General features: G+C 37.5%; 1 non-coding gene across 1 annotated transcript; it reads right to left on the reverse strand.

The window, feature by feature from the left end:
- Positions 1 to 7,040: 7,040 nt before the first annotated feature.
- Positions 7,041 to 7,148, reverse strand: LOC112774042 (small nucleolar RNA R71). Its single transcript, XR_003188555.1, has one exon. It is a non-coding gene; the product is annotated as a small nucleolar RNA R71 (small nucleolar RNA).
- Between the last annotated feature and the right edge of the window lie 261 nt (positions 7,149 to 7,409).

Genomic DNA, 7,409 nt, shown 5'->3' on the forward strand with positions numbered 1-7,409 from the left:
CTAATTCTCTTTTCTTGCAAAGAGCTTTCTTAGTTATTAGTTTATTTTCTTGCCATTTTACTTTCTTGTTTCTTATTACAAAACCCCAAAAGTATACCTCATAACCAATAACATAAACACTTCCCTGCAATTCCTTGAGAGACGACCCGAAGTTTAAATACTTCGGTTATTTTTATTGGGGTTTGTACTTGTGACAAACAAATTAAACGTTGATTGAAGGATAATTTGTTAGTTTGGAACTATACTTGCAACGCGATTTTATTGAGAAATTTTTTACCAAGATTTATCCTCTGTCAAGTTTTTGGCGCCATTTCCGGGGAATTGCAAATGTGCGCCATATTATTGGTTAATGTATATATTGTGAATATGTTTAACTTTTTCTTCTTTGTTAGTTTTTGCTTGTTTTAGAACTTTGTTTGCTTATTTTTTGTTAGTTTTTGTCTTTATTTTATCTTGCTATCATGAATTCTCACCCCTTTGGCTATGAGTGTGGTTATAACTATGTTGTAGAAAATGAGAACTACAATGAAGGCTTGCAACAAAGATGGGACAATCAAAGGTGGGAGGAGCCTCAAGCATTTGATCAACCTCCATGGCAACAACCTCCACCAATGTACTATGAGTAAGAGCCATTCTAAGATGCATGCCAATTCAATGGTTATGGTGGACCTCCTTATGATTATCAACAACCACCACCATATACCTATGACTCCCCTCCTCAATATAGCCCTCAACCACCATACTCACAAGTCCCATACCACCAAACACCTCCCCTTTATCCACCATACCAACAACCATATGAACCATACATAAAACCACAACAATTCCAACCCAATTACTCCCAAGAAACACCACCTCAATATACACCATCTCCATATCATTATCAACATGAACCACCATCCTATTATGAGCCCTTTCTCCCAACCAATGAACCCCCTAATAGATGATTCTCTCACTTCACTATTTCAAGGGCAAAGAGAGATGTAAAGGACGACACTAGAAATCGTGGCTACCTTGACAGAGTTAGTAAATATTCTAACATCGCAATGTTTGGACACTCAAAGTACTCCCATGGCCACATGTGGAGAATCAATTGAAGAGAATAGCATGAAGGAGAGATTAGAAACTCCGGTGGAAAACCACGAATGGGACTTTGTACTAGAGCAAGTGGAGAAATCTGAAATCATCGAAAAAGATGAAGTGGTTGAAGACTTAGGAGATGCTGAACCTCCATGGGAATCTAGAGTTATAGAGTATTTCTCAAAGAAGCTTGAATTTGATGCTGAGAAGGATAATGCACAACCTCCAAGGCATATTCCCTATGAAGAATTGGAAGGAATAGAGCAAGAAATAAGTTCCTTTGGTGATGTAGATCCCACATCACATCCTCCTAGTGATGAACTTGCATCCTCAAGTTAACTCATTAAGTTTGAAGAACCTTCTCCTGATGGAATTGAAAGCAACGTTGAGGTAGATTTCTATCAACGTCCGGTTTATGATTTGAGTGACGGGAAAGAGTTGGAAGAAGTTAACAAGAAAGTGGGAATCGAAGAAAGTTGTCAAGAGGTGGAAGTCATCAAGGAAGAGCACAAGGGAGTGGAGTGATGACCGGAAAATTCACTCACTATATAATGAATCCATTCCTTGGCAAGTGCACTGACGGGCGAAAAATTGCCGATTAAGAATTTATAGTGAAAATAGCGTTGCAAGTACAGTTCTTAACCGACGAAAATTCCACTTATCAATTTAAAAAGAGTTGTCACAATTTAAGAATAAAATACTGGGAGTAGAATTCCCAGGTCGTCTCCCAACGAGTTGACAAAAGAGTGCTATTTATTGGTCAGAAATTTTCTAGAAAGTTTTAGAGTTGGAGAACGGGAAAATAAAATAATTATTAATTAAAGCAATGAAAATTAACAAGAGGTTTTATATATTTGAAATAAAAAGCCTTGACTGAGAGAAGATTAATTGGAAGTTCTATCCTTGTTGAATTTTCCCAAGTGTAATGGTAAGAGGTTGTTGTTTCTACTTAGTTATCCCTTACCGAATAAAGGAAAGTCAAGTAACTGAACCAGCTCCGATTCACAAGTCCTAATCATCTCTTATGAAAGGATTAGCGTCAGTGACTAGAGAGCCAGCCAACAACTTCCAATTTCCAATTAACAATTGAGTATTCCAACTTAAGGGTCTCCTTTTAATCAACTCCCAAGTCAAGTTGGGAGTCTACTCCATTGACATGAATGCCATTTTCATAAACATATAACGAGAATGAAAAGAAGACATGGTAATTTAAATAAAATAATAACAGAAAATTTATTAAAGGTAAAAATAACTCTTTGCATTAATTCTTTCCAAAATCGAAGATATCCATATGTAACTCTGAACAAAGTGAATGAAAAGTAAAAGAGCAAGGAAATAAGAAAGCAAACTGTAATGGCAAAGACTTCAAACGGAGGTAGTAACTCTTCTCAATATCCTAATCAAAAGCATAAAACTAAAAAACTATGAATGTGACGAACCCTCGAGGAAGTAGTAGTTTTCTCTCTAAGATTCAAAGCTAAAAACTAAAATTGTGTAAAGTGAATGTGTCTTGAGTCTCTGCTTGTCCCTTAGCTCTAGTCTGTGTTTCTGGGCCAAAAACTGGGTCCAAAACCAGCCGAAAATCGTCCCAGCGTCTTCTACAATTTTTGCACGTGGCGCACGTCACGCGTACGCGTCGATGGTGTTCTGCGCATGATGAGAGGACTTTTGTGTGGCTTAGAATTTCACAAATGAAATCTCGTTGCAATATAGTTTCTAAACCAACAATAGTCCTTTCATACAAAAGATTGTTTGTCACAAGTACAAATCCCTAAATTTATAAACCGAAGTATTAAACCTCGGGTCGTTCTCCCTAGGAATTACAATAAAGTGTCCTTGTTATTGGTTATGAAGTATGTTTGGGGTTTTTTTGAGATAGGAGACAAGAAATGTAAAATGCAATGAAAATAAACTAATAACTATGAATAGCTCTTGGAAAGGTTATGAGAACTAGAAGTCCTATCCTAGTTATCCTCCTCAATTGTGATCATAAATTGTCCATTGCTACCACTTAGTTAACCTCTAACCATGGAGGAAAGTCAAGTGGATGAATTAACTTGATTCCACAAGTCCTAGCCAACTCCCAAGGGAAAGACTAGCTCTAGTGGTATCCAAATCAATTAGCAACTTTTAATTATCAATCAACAAGGGAATTAGATAACTCAAGCGTTACTAATTACTCTACCATAGCCAAGAGGAACAAAATCTACACTAAAATCCAACCAAGCATTTCATCAAACACTTGGAAGGTACAAAAGAAAAGCATAGTAAATGGATAACAACAATAAAATCTAACAACAATTATTATAAGAAATCAATAACAACAATCAAAAGGAACACAATTATTATGAATTACCTCTAATTGAATTGAAAGAGAAGAGAAGGAACAAAAGTAGATCTACAACAAAGTATAAAAGAAACATAAAAGGAATTACAACAAAAGAATAGAAGAAGATGATTGCAACAACAAAGAATTAAGAAGCAAAAGTAGAGGGAAGCATGAATGAAAACCTAGATCTAAGAACTAATCCTAATCCTAATTCTAGAGAGAAGTGAGAGCTTCTCTCTCTAAAACTAACTAAAACTACTCCTCAAGCTTAAAACTAAAACTAATGATCAAAAGTATGTAAAGTATATTGATTCCTCTTCAATCCTTGGCTTAAATAACATCAGAAATGAGTTGGATTGGGCCCACAAGGCTTCTAAAATTGCTGGCCACGGGTTGCATTAAGTGAAGCATGTGCCACCATCGGCGCGTCCGCACACTGTGCACGTGCGCGCCCCTATGCAGGAATGCAACTATGGAAAATTTTATATCATTTCGAAGCCCCGGATGTTAGCTTTCCAACACAATTAGAACCGCATCATTTGGACCTCTGTAGCTCAAGTTATAGTCGTTTAAGTGCGAAGAGGTCGGCATGACAGCTTTTGCGATTCCTTCATTTCTTCATGAGTTCTCCATTTTTACATGCTTTTCCTTCATTCCCTTGATCCAATCATTGCCTCCTAAATCTGAAATCACTTAACAAACATATCAAGGCATCTAATAGAATCAAAGGTAAATCAAGATTAAACAATTAAGGACCTAAAAAGCATGTTTTCACTCTTAAGCACAATTAAAGGAGAATTTACAAAACCATGCTATTTCATTGGATAAATGGAAGAAAGGTTGACAAAACCCTCTAAATTCAACACAAGATAAACCCTAAATATGGGGTTTATCAGCGCATGTCGTGCGTACGCATCGCTGTGAAAAGCTCCAAGTCATGTACACGCATGAGCCTTGCGTGCGCGTCGATCCTCACTGGTCATCTCCTTTATTTCTTGTGTTTCTTCCATTTTTGCAAGTTTCCTCTCCATCCTCTAAGCCATTCCTGCCCTATATAGCCTGAAAACACTTAACACATGGATCACGGCATCGAATGGTATAAAGAGGAATTAAAAATACACACTTTAAAGGCTTAGGAAGCAAGTTTTCAATTATAGAACAAAATTGGGAAGGATTTGTAAAACCATGCAAATTATATGAATAAGTGTGCAAATAATTGATAAAAACCACTTAATTTAGCACAAGATAAACCATAAAATAGGGGTTTATCAATCTCCCCACACTTAAACATTAGCATGTCCTCATGCTAAGCTCAAGGAGACCAAAAGAATGAATGGGGGAAAGTAAGACTCATGCAATGCAACCTATGTATATGAATGCAACTATATGTTAAGATGTTTGATAAACTAGTATTTTATGATTTATATTGTGTTTAATTATGTGGTTTTATCAATTCTTTACCCACTTATTCATATGATAAGCATGTATTTACAATTTCTTCCCAAAATCACTCCATGATTGAAAACTTGCTTCCCAGAGACTTTTAATTATGTATTTTAATTCTCCTTTATCCCATTCGATGCCGTGATTCATGTGTTAAGTGATTCAGGCTTCATAGGGCACGAATGACTTGGAAAGTGGAGAGGAGGCTTGCAAAAATGGAAGGAACACAAGAAACTAAAGAGATGACCAGCGAGCAATGACGCGAGCGCATGGCCCACGCGAACGCGCGGAAATGGAGAATTCGCAATGACGGGGACGCGTGCCTGACGTAAACGCGTGGATTGGAGTCTGCACGAATGACGTGAACGCGTGAACCACGCGAACGCGTGGTAAGAAAAAACGCTGAATGACACGAACGCGTGGATGACGCATACGCGTGACCTGCGCAATCTGCAGAAGTAACAGAATTTGCTGGGGGTGATTTCGGGCCGCATTTTGACCCAGTTTTTGGCCCGGAAACACAGACTAAACCTAGGGAACATGCAGAAACTCAAGGAGGCATCCACAGGCATTCAGATTCATCACATTAGGATTACTCTTAGTTTTAGATCTGAATCTAGATTAGTGTTACATTGATAGTTTATGCTTTTGTTTTTGGATTGTGGATGTTGAAGAGCCATTACCTCCATTGAAGACATTACTTTAGTTTGTTTCTTTACTCCCTTATTTTTAATTAATTACTCATTGACTCTGTTCAGATAATTATGTTGCGTTTTGAATTTATTAATATATAGAGTTATTTTTATTTTAATTAATTTTAATTCTCTATTTTATTTTAATTAATTATGTATTCTCATATTTTTATGATTATTACTTTCATGTCAATGGAGTAGAATTTCTACTTGACATGGGGGTTGATTAAGAGGTGATACTTGAGTTGGAATGCTCAAGTGCTTGGTTAAACTGGACGTTGTTAGCTAACTTCATACTTACTAACACTAGACCTCCCCAAGGGAGAAGGCTAGGATCTGAGGGTAAGAGTTAGTTCAATCACCATACCTTTCCTTATTTAGTAAGGAAAAATCGAGTGAGAACAACAACCTTTTTACACCACATTTGAGAAGATCCCAACAAGGATAAAAGTTCCATTTAATCATTCCCCCAGTCGAAGCCTTTTATTCAGAATATCAATAATTATTCTTAGTTTATTTTTATTGCCCTAATTCATAGCTATTTTAATTACTCATTATCAAACTCAACTTTCTGGGAATTTTCTGATTAATAAATTAGCACTCTTTCCTGCAACTCGTTGGGAGACGACTTGGGACTCATACTCCCAGTATCTTTATTTCTAAATTTGTGACAACCCTTTTTAAATTGGTGAGACAGATCTTAGCTGGTTAAGAGCTATACGTGCAATGCTGTTCTCTTAATTGAAATTTCTTAATTGGTTAACTTCTGCCACGCACCAATTTTTGGCGCCGTTGCCGTGGAGTTGCAATAGTGTGCTAAATTATTAATTAGTGTATATATTTTATTTTATTTGCATATTTTATTTTTATTTCTGTTACCATGAGTTACATGTCTTTCTCATTGAATGACGCGTTCATTGCCCGATCCAAGTTTAGTCCGATTTGATCCTGAAATTGAAAGAACTCTTTCACATATTAGACAAACTCGACGTCAGTTAGCCTCCGAGGGTGGTGAATTGATTATTATCAATTCACCAGTCTCATCTGAGGACGAATCTGAACCGCCATCTGAGAGCGAGACAAGCTCATTTACTACTGATCCAGTTGATTTACGTGAAGGAAACATGGCAGCACCTAGGAGGATTACTCTCCAGGAGGCAGGAGCCCCAGATTTTACACTGCAGCCGTATCAAGTGCATCACCTGACTGCAGCTGCAGATTTTGAACTAAAAACCGCACTGATCAACTTGATGCCCAAGTTTCATGGTTTACCTGCTCAAGAGCCTATCAAGCACCTTAGGGATTTCCAGATAGCCTGTTCTACTGTTAGGCGTCATGGTGCAGATGAAACTTCTGTTCTGTTTATACCTTTCTCGTTTTCTCTTGAGGAAAAGGCAAGAGAATGGTACTACTCCCAACCTCAAGCGACTGTTACCAACTGGGATACGCTTAGAAGAGAATTTTTGGAAAAATACTTCCCAGCTAAAGTCACAAATAGACTGAGAAAAGAGATTTCCTTTATTGTTCAAGGTGAATCAGAGACTCTCTATGAATATTGGGAGCGCTTCAACAATCTCCTGGACGCATGTCCCCATCACATGATTGATAGACTAGTATTGGTCAGCTACTTCACCTAAGGCATGAACCCCCAGGATAAGACCACACTGGAAAGTGCTAGTAATGGTTCTCTGAAAAAGTACAAAACCGCAGATGAAGCATTGTAACTGATCATCGACTTAGCTGAGTCCACTAGGAATCACAGACAGAGGCGCAACCCCAAAGCTATTGCAGAGGTTTCCTCTAGCAAGGAAACTACTGCTCTGACATAGAGTATATGTGAAATGACCAACTTATTTAAACAGATG

The sequence above is a fragment of the Arachis hypogaea genome, chromosome 18, assembly GCF_003086295.3.
Source record: "Arachis hypogaea cultivar Tifrunner chromosome 18, arahy.Tifrunner.gnm2.J5K5, whole genome shotgun sequence".
Lineage (NCBI taxonomy): Eukaryota > Viridiplantae > Streptophyta > Magnoliopsida > Fabales > Fabaceae > Arachis > Arachis hypogaea.